The sequence below is a fragment of the Callithrix jacchus genome, chromosome 7 (assembly GCF_049354715.1).
Source record: "Callithrix jacchus isolate 240 chromosome 7, calJac240_pri, whole genome shotgun sequence".
Taxonomy (NCBI): Eukaryota; Metazoa; Chordata; class Mammalia; order Primates; family Cebidae; genus Callithrix; species Callithrix jacchus.
Window position 1 is genome coordinate 45901724 of NC_133508.1, and position 22354 is coordinate 45924077.

Genomic DNA, 22354 nt, shown 5'->3' on the forward strand with positions numbered 1-22354 from the left:
TTTCCGATGGCCCTCCTGGCTTACAAGGGGCTGATGGGTCATTTTCATGCCTATGCTATTTGTCAACAATTCAGTTAACCTGTCTTATTGCTATTAATTCAATATTATTTTAGGATGATGGAAATGAGTCACAACTGATTGCTGAGTTCCTTACCTACTAACTAGGTTTTTTGATCCAAAGAAAATCTGTCCCAGTTTTCCCATTTTGGTGAGGGTTTGTGGCCTACTCATATGCTGTTACCAGTGTTTAAAAAAAAGATCAGCCTGAGAACTTGCCAGAGTACATCTTTCAGACCTCACAGAACAGTATTTACTGAATGGGCACCTAAAGAGGTTCAAGTTTCATCTGAAAGGAACCCTGGCTACACTATTTCAAGTCACTACAATACAGCTGTAATTTGTGCTTTGGCCTTATTGGCATGCTTTTACATTCCCTTATTCATAAAACAGTGATAATCACCAGAGCAACCATCAAACACACCCCTTCTTTCGAGAAAGAAGATCAACAGGATACTCAGATACTCACTATACAGTTGTGAGCTGTATGATGTGCTCATGTTTTGGTAAATTATCAAAAATCATAAAAACACATGAGTAATACATGATTAATCTGATTTTTCTATTTTAAACAACTTGCAAGATAAACTTGACTTATTCATTTTTTGGGAAAAACCAGTTTAGCCACTAGTTTGCCGAATTTAGCTTACAGTTACATTCATATAATATGGCTTTCTCAGCCGTGGAAGAATGACATTAGAAGACTTACACCCACAAATCTTTTATCTAATAGTCTATTAATGATGTGTTATAATAACATTGATATGTCAATAATAATGTATAACATCTTGGGAAAAATTTAAAAGGAAAATGCTAAGCATCTTGAAGTAATACTAGCATATTGTGTTTATTAAGTAATTATTCATTGACCTTTAATAGATTAGAACACTATACCAGACATTCGGGGAAATATTCTCTTTTTCCTGAACACAATTTGTTTTAAATTATCTCCAGTGGAGCATGACACTTAAAGTAAAACAGTGTTTTTTATATCTTTCACAGTCCACTTAATCTTGAGGCCATTTCCCAAGGAATTAATGTTAGTCGATTGTTTGTAATAGAAAATAAATTAAACATAAGATCTAAAACATTAGATTTGCATCAGATTGACCCAAATTGTCACCACCTTTCACTTGCCCTTCTTTCACCGTAAGAAGAAGCTGTCCTTGGAGTGAGAACAAGGGTGAGCTTCTGGCTCAGAAATCTTAGAATCACGGACACTGTTTTCCTGAAGACACTGCTTCTTTCTCTCCCCTCAAAGAAATGCCACAAGTCATGTGTAAGCATAACATGCTGGACAGGTGCCTTATGAAATTTATATTTGTATTTTGATATATTTTAATCCCGTAGGTGTTTATTCTTCTTGATTATGAATGTTTTTGTGTTTCTACTTTCTTTATAATAAATATTTTAAAGCTAAAAACATTTTATATGTCCCTCTTGGTCCTAGAGCCTTTATTTCTGTCTATACATGATATAAATGTATATTATGCACTTAAAAAACCTATTTTATAGATAAGTGTGCAATTAAAAAAATATGACCAAGAGAGGAATTACATTTCCTACAGGGTATTTGGTTAGTGTGCTGCACTGCATTTTGGGAACATTCATATTTCTGTGCATGTATGTTTCCAAAATTCATGCAACGCATACACACACACACACACACACACACACACCCTGGATGACTCTAAAACACACATGCTGATAAGAGCCTGAATTAGCCCATCAGGAGTATCACATTACCAAAGAGATTTCTATGGACTTTTCAACCTTAGTGGCCACTGAAAAGTAGCCCAGAAAAAATATTTCTTTGCAACATTCCAGTTTTCCATTATTTGATTAGGGATACTGCTCTCCCTTCCTAGTTTTTCCCCAAAAAGATACTTTGCCTGTGAGAAGTCTGAGCAGGTTGGTTTTAATTTCCCAGTCTATTATTTTAAGTATTAGGGCTAGAGCTTCACTACTTTTTCTTAGTATGAGTTTTAGACAGGCTGTTTGCATAGTTGTTTATTTTTAACTGAGCCACGTTTCATATACTAAATGCTCTCTTAACATTCGATGCTATTGGTGGTTATTGTGTTTCTAATTCTATCCCATCTCTAAAATGTATAACTGTTGGAAATTTTTTAGTCTTATGGATACATTAATTAATTCATCAATTAATTAATTAAAATTTTATTTTGAGATGGAGTCTTGCTCTGCCACCCAGGCTGGAGTGAAGTGGCATGATCTTGGCTCACTGCAACCTCTACCTCCTGGGTTCAAGTGATTCTCCTGCTTCAGCCTCCCAAGTAGCTGGGATTTCAGATGCCTGCCCCCATGCTTGGCTAATTTTTGTATTTTTAGTAGAGATGGAGTTTCACCATGTTGGCCAGGCTGGTCTTGAACTCCTGACCTTAGGTGATGCACTCACCTTACCCTCCCAAAGTACTGGGATTACAGGTGTGAGCCACCGTGCCCAGCCAAGTCTTATGGATACACTAATTTAGATACATAATCTAGATGTTTACAAGACAATTTTTAAAATGTCTTTTAGACACTAACCTGACTTTATTTTCAAATTATTTAAACATTTAAGCATTTTCTCCTAAGTAAATTCTGTATTTCCTATTAGCTGGCCAGTAGGGTGTGCTCTAGTCCCTTGCCAAATTAATTAATTAATTAATTTAAAATCTTAATGCAAACTCTTCATGGAGAGATTTCAGAAATAGATTTCACTTCTTCGTTGCCACTTGTCACATTTGAGGTGTGTTTATATAAATGCAGGTTATCCAAGCAGATGCAGGATATGTGGAAAGTAACACTGCTACATTAAAAAAAAAGAAAACTTTGAGATGCTTACTCCTTGGCTTAGTTCTAAAATAATTTGGTATTCTTTTACCAAGTTGATCCCTTGGTAGCAGGTACTTTCTTTTGTTCTGGATAAAGAAGAAAAGGAAAAGTGGTATAGGAATGAAAGACATACGCGCTGGACTCAGGGTTTCGGTTTGAACACCAGTTGTCTCACTTTGGGCAAGTCACTTAACCTCTTGAGGCCTTGTAATATGGGGATAAGAGTGGTTCCTTGACAGATAATGAGGTAGTACATGGAAAGGAGCTTATAACATCGTCTGACACAATCAGGGTTCAATAAATGCTAGATATTGTTATTATAATTATTTGAGACAGAGGCCTGCTGTGTCGTCCAGGTTGGAGTACAGTGGTGTGATCTTGGCTCACTGCAGCCTCCGCCTCCTGGGTTCAAGTGATTCTTGTGCCTCAGCCTCCCGAGGAGCTAGGACTACAGGTGTGCACTACCACACCCAGCTAATTTTTGTATTTTTAACAGAGACAGGATTTCACCGTGTTGGCCAGGCTGGTCTTGAACTGTTGGCCTCAAGTGATCTGCCTCCCTCGGCCTCCCAAAGTATTGGGATGACAGGCATGAGCCACCTGTTTTTATTATCGTTATTCTCATTATTGTGTGGTTACATATTCTTTGGGAGATTTTTGAACATCTATCATTGCAGGATTGAAAAATTCTTAATTGCTTGCTAGCAGACATGATTTAATTAGTCCAGAAGATTGTTTCTTTAAATCTCAGGAGCATAAATGATTTATAAGACAAAATGTTTTACCTGACTCTGCAGTATTGCACTTAAAAAACTAGAAATCCTTAAGACAAAGAAAGGGCTCTGTATTAGTTGATCGCACCGGCAGTCCTTAGGGGAGCTACGCGAAGCGCATGGTGGATCTTCTTAGCATCCCTGAAGGCAAGCTCACAAGTAACCCTAAGTCTGTGAGCAGTTGCTTCTAAGCCAATAGTCATAAACATCCACAGACACGTTTCCTTTAAAAAACACAGTCTGTACATAAATCTATTTAACATAAAGTCCCTGCAGAACCTTTTGATAGGAACAGCTTTACAATTTTCTCTGGAATGTAGGACAACAGGTATACTCAATGACTTGATACAGCAATGTTGTAAAAGCTAAATAAATGCCAACACTTCTTGGGATTTCTAACTGCTCATTCACATGTATTCACTTATCTATCAATAAATATCTACTAAAGTTGGGCAGGGTGACTCACAACTGTAATCCCAGCACTTTGGGAGGCCAAGGTGGGTGGATCACCTGAGATCAGGAGTTCAAGACCAGCCTGACCAACATGGTGAAACCCTGTCTCTACTAAAAATACAAAATTAGCCAGGCATGGTGGTGCGCACCTGTAATCCCAGCTACTTGGGAGACTGAGGCAGGAGAATCACTTGAACCCAGGAGGCAGAGGTTGCAGTGAGCTGTTATCTCGCCACTGCACTCCAGCCTGGGCAACAAGAGCAAAACTCCATCTCAAATATATATATATATATATATATATGTATATACATATAGATATACATACATATATCTATATCTATATATATATATAGATATATATATATAGAGAGAGAGAGAGAGAGAGCGCTCCTACTATGTGCTAGGTATCCAGCAGTGCGCAAGAGTTCCAATCACTGTCCTTAGCTTTCAGTGCAGTGGGGGCATAGATAAGAACATGGGAGGCTGTGATGTCATGGTGTGATAGGGCCTGTGGGTGCTCTGGGGGTACACAGGATAGACACCAACAGCAAGAAGTGAAGGGTGATTCAGACTGTGCAGGGGGAGGACAAAGGGGGAAGAATGTTCTTAGGAGGGCAAAAAGTAAATGTTCAGAATGTGACATGTCTGAGAAAGCCAGATTCGCTGTAAATGAAGGTAAGAAATGACGCTGGAGAGGTTAAGTAGAGGCCAGATTTTACTTGACTGCAGAAGTGTTAAGAAGTTTGGACTTTGTGATAAAAGTAGAGGAGTCATTAACAAGGTTCAAGTGGACAGTGAAACCCTGAATTTGCATTTTAGAGAGATCCTTTTGTTGCCAGAGGCATTGTATGACCAGCAAGTTTAGAACTTGGGTCTGGGAGTGCTGGGCTACCTTAGTTCTGAGTTATCATTTCCGGCTATGGCATCAATTCTCCTAACTCAGGGACACAAATATTTGCACCAATCCTTGGCAGTAATCATGTTTATTTTATTTTACATTTATTTTTTTAATTTTAATTTTAATTAATTAATTTATTTTTTTGAGACGCAGTTTCGCTCTTGTTACCCAGGCTGGAGTGCAATGGCACGATCTTGGCTCCCCATAACCTCCGCCTCCTGGGTTCAGGCAATTCTCCTGCCTCAGCCTCCCGAGTAGCTGGGATTACAGGCATGCGCCACCATGCCCAGCTAATTTTTTGTATTTTTAGTAGAGACGGGGTTTCACTGTGTTGACCAGGATGGTCTCAATCTCTTGACCTTGTGATCTACCCGCCTCAGCCTCCCAAAGTGCTGGGATTACAGGCTTGAGCCACTGCGCCCGGCCCTTATTTTACATTTAAAACGTATGTATTTATTTATTTTTAGATGGAGTTTTGCTCTTTTGCCCAGGTTGGAATGCAGTGGTAAGATCTTGGCTCACTGCAGCCTCCGCCTCTTGGGTTCAAGCGATTCTCCTGCCTCAGCTTCCTGAGTAGCTGGAATTATAGGCACCCATAATCGTGCCCAGCTAATTTTTGTATTTTTAGTAGAGACAGAGTTTCACCATGTTGGTCAGGCTGGTCTTGAACTCCTGACTTTAAGTGATCTGCCCACCTCCATCTCCCAAAGTACTGGGATTACAGGTGTGATCACCGCACCTGGCCCCCAGCAGTAATTATGAAGCAGACAGGAAACAGGGAAGGGGAAGTAGAGAGAAATATAAACAGATTTTTGGAGAGGCATTGCCTTTCACAGAATGTTAGGTACAAAAACTGCTTTCTTATTTTAAAACAAGTAAATAAATGAAGTTGGAAAGAATAAAACAACACAAACTATCGAACAATTTAAGGAGAGTAAAACATTTGTGTACCAAGCTATACAAATTTGGGTATAATCATAAAGAAACAAATTTACCGGGCCAGTAGAGGAAAACAAACTGGGTATAGTTATTAAAGTGTCAGTGTCAAGGCTGTGCGCTGTGACTCATGCGGGCAATCCCAACATTTTGAGAGATCAGGACAGGAAGGTTGTTTGAGCCCAGGAGTTCAAGACCAGCCTGGGCAACATGTTGAAACCCCCTCTCTACAAAAAATACAAAAATGAATTGGGCATGGTAGCATGTGCCTGTAGCCCCAGATACTCAGGAGGCTGAGGTGAGAGGATTGCTTGAGCTCAGGAGGCTGAGGCTGCAAAGAGCTGAGATCAGGTCATTGGATTCCAGCGTGGGCTACAGAATAAGGCTATGTCTCAAAAAATAAAATAAAAAATAAGGTATCAGTGTCAGTTGAGCTTACTACTCATATTTGCACTTTGCTTTTTTTTTTTGAGATGTAGTCTGGCTGTCGCCCAAGCTGGAGTGCAGTGGCATGATCTCGGCTCACTGCAGCCTCTGCCTCCCGGGTTCAAGCGATTCTCCTGCCTCAGCCTCCTGAGTAGCTGAGAGTACAGGCACAAACCACCAAGCCCAGCTAATTTTTTGTATTTTTAGTAGAGATGGGGTTTCACCATGTTAGCCAGGATGGTCTCCATCTCCTGACCTCATGATCTGCCCGCCTCGGCCTCCCAAAATGCTGGGATTACAGGTTTGAGCCACCGCGCCAGGCCTGCACTTTGCTTTTTATTGTGTGTGTGTTTTTTTTTTAATATTGAGTAGGAAAATGTTTTTTTAGCCATGTAACAGAACAATAAAGCTGTGAATTATGTTTAATTTTTATTATTTAAAAAATATTTTTATTTTTTGACCCAGAGTCCCATCCCAGGCTGGAATGCAGAGGTAAGAACAGTGCTCACTGCAGTCGTGACCTCCTGGGCTCTAGTGATCCTCCTGCCTCAGCCTTCAGAGTAGCTGGGACCACAGGTATGTGCCACTTTGTCTGACTACGGTTTAAATTTCTTTTGTTTTTGTAGAGATGGGGTCTTGCCATGTTTCCCAGGCTTGTCTCAAGCTCCTGGGTGCAAGGGATCCTTCCGCCTTAGCCTCCCAAAGTGCTGGGATTACAGGTGTGCGCCACCATGCTCAGCTGAATTAGGCTGTAAAATTAATGTATGAAGTTCATCTCCTGTTCTCCATTCCTATGACTGTCAACACTAAATTGTTTTCTTTAAGAAGCTCGTGGGCCCTGTTCGGCTGTTTGTTTTAATGAGGTTCTGGGGTGAGTTTGCCTTCTTGCATCTGAAAGAGAGAAGGCACCGTTTCAACTGGAGAGACTGCTGGGGAAGCTGGGTCCTCACAGAGTTACAAGCAAGCAGGTGGAGGGACTGTTCAGCGAAGAGCTGGTGAATGTAGGGATTTGTTGCATTTGTGGCACATGGTAAGTCCCGAGTGCCCACTAGAAAAACTTGTCCTACCTAAGACAAAAGTCTTTGTTAAGAGGGATCTCAAAGCACTCATTTGTTTATTCAGCCAATATTTATGGCTGCCCACTGCATGCCAAGCACTGTCCTTCCACTCACTGAGTGTGCATTGGCGCACAAAATGGATATAATTCTTGCTTTTGCGAAATTTACAGTCGAATGGGGAAGAAAGATGATACATAATTAGCGAATATGTAAGTATGATGCTTGACAGTGTCAACTCGATTGGATTGAAGGATACAGAGTATTGATCCTGGGTGTCTGTGAGGGTGTTGCCAAAGGAGATTAACGTTTGAGTCAGTGGCTGGGAAAGGCAGACCCACCCTTCATCTGGGTGGGCACCATCTAATCAGCTGCCAGCGTGGCAAGAATATAAACAGGCAGAAAAATGTGAAAAGAGGCTGGGTGAGGTGGCTCACACCTGTAATCTCAGCACTTTAGGCAGGCGGATCACCTGAGGTCAGGAGTTGGAGACCAGCCTGGCCAATATGGTGAAACCCTGTCTCTACTAAAAATACAAAAATTATCCTGGAGTGGTTGTAGGGGCCTGTAATCCCAGCTGCTTGGGAGGCTGAGGCAGGAGAATTGCTTGAACCCAAGAGGCGGAGGTTGCAGTGAGCTGAGATTGCGTCATTACACTCCTATCTGGGGGACAAGACCAATACTTCAGCCTAAAATAAAAAAAACAAAGTGAAAAGAGAGACAGGCCTAGCCTCCCAACCTACATCTTTCTCCCATGCTGGGTACTTCCTGCCCTCAAACATCAGACTCCAAGTTCTTCAGTTTTGGAACTGGGACTGGCTCTTCTTGCTCCTCAGCCTGCAGGCGGGCTATTGTGGGACCCTGTGATGGTATGAATTAGTACTTAATAAACTCCCTTTGTATATAGATCTATTCCATGAGTTCTGTCCCTCTAGAGAACCATGACTAATACAGTAAGTTATTCAAAAAGCAGTGTGCTATCAGAAAGTCCTGAGACGGAGGGCGATGGGGTGGTGGCGGAGATGAGGTTTTTTGACTGAGTGGACAGGGAAGACACCCTGGGGGAGATGACATATATGTTGAGACCTGAGGTGTGAGAAGGAGCTGTCCAGGTGAAAAGCCTGGGAAAGTACACTTTGGGTACAGAAACAGCATGAATAAAGGCAAGAAAATAGGAGAGAGCTTGGTGTGTTGGAGAAGCTTGGAGGAGGCCAGTCTGGAAGCAGGTAGGAAGCTCTTGCCTGTGTCTAAGTGAGAACTGATGGCTTGAGGGAGAGTTGTGGTTCTCGGAATGGAGCAGAGCAAAATGATCCCACAAAGATGGATTCTAGGTTTATATTTTGGATTTAGGCCAGGCTCGGTGGCTCACACCTGTAATTCCAGCACTTTCAGAGGCCGAGGCAGGCAGATCACTTGAGGACAGGAGTTCGAGATCAGCCTGGACAACATGGTGAAACCCTGTCTCTACTAAAAATACAAAAATTAGCCTGGTGTGGTGGCACACATCTGTAGTCCCTGCTACTCAGGAGGCTGAGACAGAAGAATCACTCGAACCCAGGAGGTAGAGGTTGCAGCGAGCCAAGATTGTGCCACTCCACTTCAGCCCGGGCGACAGAGCGAGACTTTGTCTCAAAAATAAATAAATAAATAAATTTTGGATCTAGAATGGACAGGACTTAATGGCAGTTTGCACATGAGAAGTGAAGGAAAAGGAAAATAAATGATGATTCCAGCTTTCTGGCTTGCATAACTGGGTGAATGATGGTGCAGTAGTTTACTGAGGAGGTGGAGGGAGTTGGACATTAGAGTATGGGAGATGGTGATCAACAGTGGGGCCGATAACTTAGGTGAAGACCTAAGGACAAGAGAGATGTGAGGCACTGTAAATTTCCCTGTAAGATTTCCAAAATGACTCATTTCAGCAGTCCAGTGTAAAATGTGGGTAGAGATGGGCAACCTGGTCTCACAATACTCAAGAAAGCTTGCTCAGAGATTCCTGCGGTTAGTGACCTGGATTCTAGGGACGAAGGGCAACTCACACAGGCTGAGCTCCTTGGTCTTCAGTCACTGAGGGTAACAGAAATGATGTCTGGCTGGCAGTCTCATTTTGGGAAATACAGGTTCCTATCTGTGATCTGTCTCTTGCAGTCAGCAACGTTGCGAAAGCAACAGATATCTAAGCAGACACCACTAGAACTCAGGGCTTTGGGTTTAATACTCCTTTTATAAGAGAGGATATGAATTTCAAATCATTTATGAAGGTCAGATGAATACTGACTGATCCTTGAATTAAATTTGCCAATGCATCTGGAACCATAATTTCTTTTAAGTTGTTGCTGACCTCTTCCTCAGTCCGTCAAAGACTATGCCATTAAAGTCATCTTATTTCCAGATTATACTTTTTAAAATAATGACTATAAATGCCTGATATCTTTATTTATTTATTTATTTTGAGATGGAGCCTTGCTCTGTTGCCCAGGCTGGAGTGCAGTAGATCTCAGCTCACTGCAACCTCTGCCTCCCAGGTCCAAGCGATTCTCCTGCCTCAGCCTCCCTAGCAGCTGGGATTACAGGCTCATGCCACCATGCCCACCTAATTTTTGTATTTTTAGTGCAGACGGGGTTTTGCCATGTTGGCAGGCTGGTCTCGAACTCCTGACCTCAGATGACCCACCCGTCTCTGTCTCCCAAAGTGTTGGGATTATAGGCGTGAGCCACTATACCCTGCCAATGCCTGATATCTTAAAGGTATCAGATTTTTTTTTTTTTTTTGAGACAGAGTCTGTCTTTCTCTGTTTCCCAGGAAGGATGAAGTGAGATGGCAATCTCAACTCATTGCAACCTCTGCTGCCTGGGTTCAAGCAATTCTCGTGCCTCTGCCTCCCAAGTAGCTGGGACTATAAGCGCCCACCACCACAACCGGCTAATGTTTATATTTTTAGTGAAGACAGCGTTTCACCACATTGGCCAGGCTGGTCTCCAACTCCTGACCTCAAGTGATCCACCCGCTTTGGCCTCTCAAAGTGCTGGGATTACAGACATGAGCCACCACGCCCAGCCACATTTTTTTTTTTTTTCTAAAAGAGGCATGTGTGTGTAATTAAGACACATGGCCATTCCTGTGTTGTTGAGTTTCTCTTGTAAAATAGGTGTAATTAAGTCATTAACTCTAGGGAGCTGTGATTCAAAAAAACTGTTTGGGAAAAAAATGTAACAAAAACTGAGTTTTCACTGACTTAGAATAAAATCTACTTCCTATGAGTGCATAGCATCCTGGGGTCGATGGTAACCATTACATTCATTCAACAAACATATACTGAGCATCTTACTACATATATTTCTAATAGTTTCTACTTTTTCAAAGTAAAATTCAGAAAAATTTCCAGTCATTTGAACTTTGCTTCTATTTGAAGTTTTCTTTAATACTTTATATGGAGTTGCCCTGTCTCATTAGCGTATATGACCCTAGTAAAGATAATTATTTCTTTTGCATCTCTTATGGTACATAGCATCATTGCTGACCATCTTGGCCATAAGCTGAAATCAGAGGATGGAAGATTCAGGTGGATACAAACAGCCTAATTGATATAAAAATGCAAAAGAAGCCTCATCAGACCAAGGCTGTAGATTCTACCTCCTTAACATTTTTTTGAGAAACAAATAGACTCTTTGGACCAATATTTTTACCAGCACTCTAAACTAAGGAAAAAGGCCTGGTGCGGTGGCTCGCACCTGTAATCCCAGCACTTTGAGAGACAGAGGCGGGCAGATCACTTGAGGTTAGGAGTTTGGAACCAACCTGGCCAACATGGTGAAACCCCATCTCTACTAAAAATATAAAAATTAGCCAGGCGTGATGGCTTGCACCTGTAATCCCAGCTACTCAGGAGGCTGAGGCATGAGAATCACTTGAACCCGGGAAGTGTAGTTTGCAATGAGCACAGACCCTGCCAGGGCACTGCAGCCTGGGCGACAGAGTGACACTCCATCTCAAAAAAAGCAAAAAACAAACAAAAACTAAGGAAGTAATCACAATACAGAAAGCTTTATACCCAAAGAGGTTCAATATGGTGTTATTCACAAGAATGAGAAACTGGCCTGGTAGTAAAAGACTGGGCAAAGAAAAAATGAGGATTTTATAATTAGGAGTAATATGCTTATGAAGATTTTGTAATTGGGAATAATACCTAATAGTAGCTAACATTTTGGTAGCATTTACTAAGAACTGGGTGCTGTTCTGAGGCTTGACATATATTAACTTAACTTTCCCAACAACCCTGAGAGGTACATCCTGTTATGGTGTCCAGTGTCCAGTTTACAAGGTGAGGTTAGGTCACGGGGTCAAGGTTACACAGCCAGGAACTGGATTCCAACCTAGGCAGTTAGTTTACTTTTAAATACCACACATAGGGACAAAAGTCAAACACGTAGTACCTGGGTGGCAAAATAATCTGTACAACAAATTTCTGTGACATGAGTTTACCTATAACACAAACCTGAACCTAAAATAAAACTTAAAACAAAACTGAAGGCCAGGGCAATACAAAATTGAGTATGGAATATCCTCATGTTATCAGGATTTTTTTTTTTTGTTAGTGACAGGAAACCCAACTGAAATTGGATAAATAAAACAAGGGATTCAGTGGATCCGGACCAGAAAAGCCTAGGGATGTGGCTGCACACGTCGCTTTTTCACAGGTTCAGATGATGTCATCCAGGGCAGGACTTTCTCTAGCTTTCAGCTTTAGCCACTTTTGTGTTGACATCATTTTGAGGTTCCTTGGTGGTGTGATGGCTGCCAGCGAACTCTGGGATCATCTAATTAAAGATTTTAAAAAGAACATATTTAATAGTTTGAACAAAAACCCTGGGCCTGATTCTCACAAATCAAAACTGAAGGCCAGGGGAATGCAGTGTTCCAACTGGCCAAGCCTGAGCGTGGGACCTCATTAGGAACCATGAGGGAGAATCAGATCCATCTGAGGCTCAAGAGTAGAGGAAGACCAAAAGAAGAGGAGGTGATAGCTTCCCAGAGTACAACTGAAGAATGGACTAGGAAAAAAAGGGAAATGGCTGTTGTCGGCATACATCGAGTGTCCACAACGGCCATTTTCTTATCTACAGCATTTGACACTGTTCACTTACAGATTTCTTAAAGTTTTCTGTTCTTTAACCTCAATAACACTACATGTCACACCTTTGGATGCCTCTTCTCAGTCCTGCTCAGTCATTTATTCTTCTCTTCCTTGTATGATTAGATCTTGGCATCTTTGAGGCTGTCTTTACTTATCCCTTAGTTTAGCCATCTCATTCTATTCCTGAGCTTTTATTTTTACGACCTCCACGTAAATTCACCAAAATCTAATTGTAGTCCCATTTTCTCTCCTGACCTGTAGTCCCATTTTTTTCCCCCTTGCCATTAGTCCCATATTTTAAATTTCTTCCCAGCGCATCTCCCCTGGATATTTGGTACAGATTGCCTTCCTTGGTAAGCAGTCTTTGCGATGGAGATGAACATGGAGGACATATATTAGAGTGTGGAAGGGAGGGTGAGGAAGAAGAATTGGGCAGAGGGAGAAGTTGAGTTGTGATCCAGGCACAACATAGGCCTTAGGTAACTACATGGAACAGGACTGACCCTTCCGAGGTGTCCTAACTTGGGCGAGAGAGCTGAACCTTTATTCCTCTAACTCTTACTGGGCAGTCATTGATATGGCTTGCCTTTGGAAGGAAGAGTAAGCTTGGACAAGGTAGTCTTCTTCAGCTGAGGCACTCACCAAACAGGGTTGACAGTTAGGGCCATTTTCTGGCAGCATTCCCAGGAGCTTGAGGAAAAAGTCTTTCATTACTCAATGGGGATCTGGGTAGCTCATCACAGAAACTTCCTTTTGTTCTCTCTGTTGTTACTTTATCCTTCCTCCCTCCATTTTCCTAGTAGTTTTGTTGATGCGTTTTTACTTTGGTATTTTGAGGCTATATGATTGGGAGCATAGAATTTTAGAACTGTTAAATCTGTCTGATAAATCCAACATTTTGTTAATTTGTAGTAAGTCTGTATCTCTAGTAATAACTTCTCCTTTAAAGTCTCTTTTATTTGATATTTCTTTTCTTTTCTTTCTTTCTCTTTTTTTTTGGAAACAGAGCCTCACTCTGTAGCTCAGGCTGGATTACAGTGCTATGATCTCAGCTCACTGCAACTTCCACCTCCTGGGTTTAAGTGATTCTCGTGCCTCAGCCATCTAAGTAGCTGGGATTACAGGTGCATGCCACCATGCCCAGCTAATTTTTGTATTTTGAGTAGATACAGGGTTTTACCATGTTGGCCAGGCTGGTCTCAAACTCCTGGTCTTGAGTGATGTGCCCACCTCAGCCTCCCAAGGTGATGGCATCATAGGTGTGAGAGACCAAGCCTGACCTGTTTGATATTTCTAGAGTCATACTGGCTTTCTTTTGGTTAGTATCTTGGGGTATCTTTTTCTAAAATTTTCTTTTTACTCTTGGAGTGTCCTTAAGTTTTTGGTCTGTTTTGTAAACATCACAGAGCTGGATTAAAAAACTCTTTGTTTTCCATTGGTGAGTGTAGTTCATTTATAATTATTATGATTACTGATATAGTTACTGATAATTTCAATTCATTTCTACCATGTTTTTTTGTACTTTCTATTTGTCTTGATTTTAAGGGTTATTTTTCTCCTTTCGCTGTTTTTCTTTACTCATTACATTTTTTTCTCATCTCATGCTCCCAATTTGGAAGTTATACCCTCTATTTCTCTTTTTTGGTGGTTATCTAGAAATTGCAAAATGCTTAACATAGTAAACTCTAAAGCTAGTATCTTTACTCTGCCGAAAAATACAAGGAACACTTAAGAACATGTTAATTCACATCACTGCCTCCTAATTTTCATGTTCTTTCACCTCCCAATTTTCATGTTTTTGTCCAAAATTTAAACCTCTCTTTCTTTAGTACCACTAATTAGATATTATTGTGGTTGTTTATGTAGTCAACATTTATTTAGACTTAACCATATGTCTTTGTTGTTCACTACTCCTTGCCTCTTCAATGTTATTTTAGGATTAATTTTCTAGTTTTTGACAATATATATATTTTAAGTGCCTTTAGAGATGTTATTTTTGTTGAAAAACCTATCAGTTTTTGATTGCTTGAAAATGTCTTTCTTTGCCCTCATTCTTGAAAGATAGTTTCAAGTGAATACAATTCTAAGTTGACAGTTTTTTCCTCAGAAACTTGAAAATATTATCCCATAATCTTCTAATGTTGTTATTATTGATGAAAAATTAAGTTTTCAGTCTAATTGTCCTTTCTTATAGGCATTAGGTCTTTACTTTCTGTGTTTAATGCCATTCTCTTTGTTGGCACATTGCAGTTTACTTACAATGGGTCTATGGAAGTTATTTTTATTCATGAGGATTGTTGTTTTTTATCAGTTATGGAAAATTGTTAGCCATTATTTCTATTGTCTATGTTGTTTCTTCCCCATTCTTTTTTTTCCTGCTATATCTTTGATTAGATAAGTATTAGATCTTCTTACTCTGTCCTTTGTGTCTTTTAACTCTTTTGCATTTTCTATTTCTTTCTCTTTTTGTGCTACATTTTGTATAATTTCTTCAAATCTATCTTCCAATTTGCTATTGCTCTCTTCAGCTATGTCTGCTACCTAACTACCTAAAAATACCTATCTGTATTTTTTCAAATACATCTAATCAAATATTAAAAATAATCATTACATCTTGATTATTTTTGACAATTTTTTCCTTCTCTGATATCTGATAACTTCTTTTAATTTCTTTAATTACTATAAACAAAATTTTTTTATTTTTACAGATTAAGGGGTACAAGGGCAGCTTTCTTATATGGATATATTGTGTAGTGGTGATGCCTGGGCTTTTAGTGTACCCATCACCTGAAGAGTCAATAGTGTACCAATAGGTGAATAGTGAGAATTACCATTAGGTAATTTTTTAATCCCTCATCTCTCCTCCCACCCTCTCACCTTTTGGAGTCTCCAGTGTCTATTATTCCCCTCTGTATGTTCATGTGTCCGCATTATAGTAAACATTATGTTTTATATTTGTTATCTAATAGTTACAATATCTAAAGTCTTTGTGGATTTACTTAGGCAGTTTGTTTATTCTGCTTAGTTTATTCATTTATTTTTTTGGGAGCGAATCTCACTCTGCCATCCAGGCTGGAGTGCAGTGGTGCAATCTCGGCTCAACGTAACCTCTGCCTCTGGGGTTCAAGCGATCCTCCTGCATCAGCCTCCCGAGCAGCTGGGACTACAGGTGCCCACCACCATGCCTGGCTAATTTTTAAAATTTTTTTATTTTTAGTAGAGATGGGTTTTCACCATGTTGGCTAGGCTGGTCTTGAATTCCTGACCTTAAGTGATCCGCCCACCTCAGCCTCCCAAAGTGCTGGGATTACAAGTGTGAGCCACCACACCCAGCCTTATTGTGCTTAGTTTTACTTTCAATAAACGTTATTCTCAGCAGGGTTTCCTCGTGCATTTTGTGGTTTTTGATTCAAAGCTTATATTCTTTGGTACTTTATTTGGGAGAAGTCAAGGACTAGAGTCTGTTTACTCTAGACACCTAGAGCCGCTTCTAGCCAGATCATTTGAATAAACTAAATTTTTGGCTGGAAGTATTTTTTTGGGCCACCACACAGCTATCTCTCTCTCTCTTTTTTTTTTTTTTCAGCTGGAGTTTCTCTCTTGTTGTCCAGGGTGGAGTGCAATGGCACGATCTTGTCTCACTGCAACCTCTGCCTCCTGGGTTCAAGTGATTTTCCTGCCTCAGCCTCCCGAGTAGCTGGGATCACAGGCATGCGCCACCATGCCTGGCTAATTTTTTGTACTTTTAGTAGAGTAGCTGGGATTACAGGCATGTGCCACCACACCTGGCTAATTTTTTGGTAATGAACTGTCTTGTACATAATAATTTTACACAGCTCTGCATATTTCCTTAGGATCAGTTCTAAGTAAAAGAAAATGCTGGAGGGCCAGGTGTGGTGGCTCACACCGGTAATCCCAGCACTTTAGGAGGCCCAGGTGGGAGGATCGCTTGAGACTAGGAGTCTGAGACCAGCCTGGGCAGCATAGTGAGACCCCATCTCTACTAAAAATAAAACTTTTTCTATTGCCAAATTGCAACCAGGTTATTGGACTAGCTGGGAGAATTAGCAGCAGCACAGTGCTCATTTAATGACACACTCTACAACTTTGATATTTTTTGGGTTAGTTTCAGATTTTTCTCTTAGTTTACTGCTTTACAATGAAAAAGAATTTTTTTTAGAGATGGGTTCTTGCTATGTTGTCCAGGCTGGTCTTGAACTCCTGGGCTCAAGCAATCTTCCTACCTTGGCCTCCCCAGTAGCTGGGATTAGAGGCATGAGCCATTGTGCCCAGCTCAGTTGCTTTATTTTAGAAGGGGCAATTTACTAGACAACATTTCATCACAGTTTTGAAAAATTGCACATTTCTCCCATTGATACCGATGTTGATTATATACATATCTATGTATATATACACACGCGTGTATATGTATGTACACATATCTATGAATACACATACACATGTGCATATGTATGTATGCATCTCTATATACACACATGTGTATATGCATGTACACATATCTATGTATATACACACATACACAAGTGTGTATATGAATGTACACATATCTATATACACACATATATACACACATGTGTATATACATATACACATATCTATGTATACATACAAATACATACATACACACCTTGAATGACCCTTATACTTCTTTGGTGACATACTAGTCCATTTATTTTTTTCTATTGGGAGATTTTTTCTTATTATTTATATGTGGAGGAATGAATTCATTATCTATCACATATATTATAAATATTTCCCCCCTTTCAGTATACGTCTCTTCTTTTTGTAATTTTTACCTTTTTTTTTTTTTTTTTTTTTTAAAGAAACAAGGTCTGAGTCTATCACCCATGCTGGAGTGCAGTGGTGCAATCATAGCTCACTGCAACCTTGAATTCCTAGCCTCAAGCAGTCTTTCTGCCACAGCCTTCCAAAGCTTTGGGATTACAGGTATGAGCCACTGTGCCTGGCAACCTAAAAATGCTGACATAATATCAGACTTACAGGAAAGTTGTGAGATTAGTATAAAGAATTCTCACATACACCTTATCCAGGTGTATTTGTCTGTTTCCCAAGACTGGGTAATTCATAAAAGAAAGAAGTTACATTAACTCACAGTTCCGCATGGTTGGGGAGGCATCACAATCATGGCAGAAGGCAAAGGAGGAGCAAAGTCACATCTTCCATGGCAGCAGGCAAGAGAGCATGTGCAGGGGAACTCCCATTTATAAAACCGTCAGATCTCATGAGACTTATTCACTACCATAAGAACAGTATGGGGGAAACCACCCCCATGATTCAATTATCATCCCCTGGCCCTGCCATTGACATGTGGGGATTGTTACAATTCAAGGTGAGATTTGGGTGGGGACACAGCCAAACCATATTGCAGAGTCCTCAAATGTTAATATTTTATTGCATTTATCTTTTTCTTTTCTGTCTCTCTATCTCTTTATATAATTTTTATTTGGATCATTTACAAATAAGTGTAGACATGATGCTATGGCATTAAAAAATATCTGTGACTGGGTGTGGTGGCTCATGTCAGTAATCCCAACACTTTGGGAGGCTGAGGCAGGAGAAAGACCTGAGGCTGGGAGTTCAAGACCAGCCTGTGCAACATAGCAAGACCCCAAGATCCCATCTCTACAAAATTTTTTAAAGTTAAAAGAAAAAAATAGCTATTACAAATGTTTAAAATAGACTTTTTTTTTTTTTTTTTTTTTTTTTTTTTTTTTTTGAGAGAGAGAGTTTTGCTTTTGTTATCCAGGCTGGAGTGTAATGGCACAATCTTGGCTCACCACAACCTCAACCTCCCAGGTTCAAGTGATTCTCCTGCCTCAGCCTCTCGAGTAACTGGGATTACAGGCGTGTGCCACAATGCCTGGCTGATTTTTATATTTTTAGTAGAGACAGAGTTCCATCATGTTGGTCAGGCTGGTCTCAGACTCCCATCCTCAGGTGATCTGCTCACCTCAGCCTCCCAAAGTGCTGGGATTACAGGTGTGAGCCACTGCGCTCAGCACGACTTTATTTTTTAGAACAATGTTAGAGTTACACTAAAATTTAGAAGATAGTATAGCGCCCCCTATATCTCACTCCCAGTTTCCCACATTATTAATAGCTTATATTACTATGGTATATATGCTTCTCTTTTTTTTGAGACAAGGTCCCACTCTATCACCTGAGCTGGAGGGTAGTGGTGTGATCGTGACTCACTGCAGTCCTGACTTTCTGGGCTCAGTTGATCCACCCACCTCAGCCTTCTGAGAAGCTGGGACCACAGGTGTGTGCCACCGTACCTGATGGGGTTTCACCATGTTGCCCAGGCTGATCTCAAACTTCTGGGCTCAGGCAGTTTGCCCACCTTAGCCTCCCAAAGTGCTGAGATTACAGGTGTACAGCCAGCCCTATGGTACACTCGTTGCAGTTAATGAACCAATATTGATACATTCTTATTAGCAGAAGTCCATTGTTCAAAATGTCTTTGTTTTTAATCTAACGTCCTCTTCCTGTGCCAAGATCCCATGCAGGGCACCACAGACTTAGTTACCATGCCTCCCCAGGCTCCTTTTGGCTGCGACAGTGTCTCAGACTTTCCTTGCTTTTTATAAACTTGACAGTTTTGAGGAGACTGGCCAGGCATATTGTAGAATGTCCCCCAAAATTCATATGTTGAAAACTAAATCCCCAGTGTAATGGTATTAGAAGGCGAGGCCTTTGGGAGGCGATTATGTCCATGAGGGTGGAGCCCTCATAAAAGGGGTTAGTCCCCTCATAAGGGGCTGAAGGGACCAGAGTTCTCCGCCTTCATTCTTCCATATGAAGACACAGTAAGATGGCACCAATTATGAACCAGGACACAGGCCCTTACTAGACACCAAATCAGCCGGCACCTTGATCTTGGACTTCTCAGCCTCCATAACTGTGAGAAATAACATTTTTATTTTATTTTTCTCTTTTGTTTATAAGCTGCCCAGTTTATGGTATTTTGTTATAGCAGCCCGAATAGACTAGACAGTCCCTCTAACAGAATTTATCTGATATCTGTCTCATGATTTGACTGGAGTTACTGGTTTTTGAGAGGAAGACCACATCGGTAAAATTCCATTTTCATCACATCATGTAAGTGCAGTCACATGGTTTCTAACCATTGATGCTGACCTTGATCGCCTTGCTGAGAAGTACATAGCCTTGTAAGGCCTACAGAAAGAATCAGTGCTGTTCAGGTCAATGATTTTGAACAAAATTTGAAGCTTCCAGTCATCTTTGAATCATCATGAAATCTACAACAGAAAACTGTGATATTCATTGCAATTCGTGAACCCAAATACATATGTTAATGGGAATTCCTTAAATGTAAGTTTAATTTGATACAGTGTGAGAGCCGGGCGTGGTGGCAAACGCCTGTAGTCCCAGCTACTCGGGAGGTTGATGTAGGAAGATCGCTTGAGCCTGGGAATCCAAGGCTGCAGTGCACCACGATGGTGTCTGCGAATAGCTTTGCTCTGACCAGGGCAACATAACGAGACCCCCATCTCAAAAAACAATGCAAGTATGTGGTATGTTTTTGGTGACGCTGTGAACTAGAAATTAATGTGAGAACAGAGTCTTAAGATCTGTTCTTTAAAACTTTCAGCATATTATTTGAACTGCAAAATTTTTTGCATGTATCCATACAGAGGTGAGAACATCTATCTATGTCCATATGTCAGATACAGTCCTTGATTTTCTAGAATTGTTTTGCAAAGGAACACATCTTCTCTAAAAATGATTTTGCTGTCCAATAAAACTGATTCTTGTTTCCATTCACTGAATGAACCTTTTGAATGTTTGAACAGTTAAATTTCCCACATCCTACATTTGATCTTTTCCAGGAGCCAATAAGAAAGCTTAGTAAAGTGAATCTGAATGATTTATTTGTACAGAAAGAATGAATTTCCTCTTAGTCATACATCCGACACCCACACGATACCTCATCATTTTCAGAAGAAATCTGATGCCCAATTAGTGTGTTTTAATTTAGCCAGTGGATTTTCCATCTGGCTCTAATGTGTATTCTGGAGGGTGGACTAGTATGGAGTTCAGTGGTTTGTTAGGTTGTGAGATGGGGTTAGTGGCTACAAAGCATGTTTCATAGAAGCAGGATTTTATAGATTCTGAGTTTTTTTCCGCTTCTTTTTGTTAGTTACAGGATGAATGGGGACAGAGGAAGCAGATGCTATTTATTTTGTGATTACATAGAAATAGTTTAAAACGAGGAAAAACCTTCACGAAATTAGATGATAGAGCAAACTGTTTCTTGTCTAGTGAAATTTCTGGCAAATAGGTAAATGCTTCCTTAGTCTAGGATATAAGTCATAGACTTTAGATAAGCATATTTTGCACAAATAACAAGTTTTCTTTTTAAAAGTTTTAGGCGGGGTGAGGTGGCTCATGCCTGTAATACCAGTATTTTGGGAGGCTGAGGCAGGCGGATCACATGAGGCCAGGAGTTGAGACCAGTCTGGCCAACATGGTGAAACCCCATTTCTACTAAAAATACAAAAATTAGCCAGGCGTGGTGGCGCACACATGTAGTCCCAGCTACTCAGGAGGCTAAGCAGGAGAACTGCTTGAACCCAGGAGGTGGAGGTTTCAGTGAGCCGAGACCACGCCACTGCACTCCAGCCTGGGAGACAGACTGTCTCAAACAAAAAACAAACAAAAAAAGTTTTATCATTTTTGCAGACACACACACACACACACACACACACACACACACACACACCTTGTCAACTTTTAAGACTTCCCTGTGTTGAGTGCATTTACCTGCTAATATTGAAATTAATAATTAAACTCAACCCACTGAAAAATTTAAGAGTAAATAAGCCTAATATAAAATTGAAGTTTTCAGTAAGGGCGTTGATTCCTATTATGAAAATAGAGGAGATTCCAGATGTAAGGGCTCCTGGACAAAAAGTTCTGTTTTCCATTTTGTGGGATGGGGCTTTTCAGTCCATTTCCAACAGGTTTGCATTCTGTTTTCACGTCATGTTTTCCGACCTTCAGTTGTTCTGTTTTCATGTCCTTGAGCATGGTTCCAGATAGCTGACATGGTTCATGTTCTTTATTCCCTAAGAATTAGACAACCTTCCCAGGCTTTCTCATCTGTAGCAGTTTGTCACACTGTTGAGTGATGTCCATCCTTGGTGTTTTTTGTTCATTTGTTTGTTTGTTTGTTTGAGATGGAGTCTTGCTCTGTTGCCCAGGCTGGAGTGCAGTGGTGTGATCTTGGCTCAGTGCAACCTCCACCTGCCGGGTTCAAGTGATTCTCCTGCTTCAATCTCCTGAGTAGCTGGGACTACAGGCACGTGCCACCACGTCTGGTTAGTTTTTGTATTTTTAGTAGATATGGAGTTTTGCTGTGTTGGCCCCGCTGGTCTCGAACTCCTGACCTCAGGTGATCCACACACCTTGGCCTCCCAAAGTGCTGAGATTACAGGCATGAGCCACCGTGCCCAGTCAATGATCTCTTAACTTTATTCCCATTCTGTGCGTGGACAACAAATTAGCATTTATGAACTAGATTTTCCGTTTTTCATGAAGGTATCAGACAATCTCAAATGTCTGTGGTGTGTTCAGTTTGAATAGGGAGGCGTAAATGTGTTTCTTTTGATAGTTCTTAATTTCAGATGACTATGAATTCATTATTTTTAATGAGAGAAAGGTGATTGTATACCCATAAAACTTTTCAACATTGACCTTTGCTAAAACACAATTCCAATT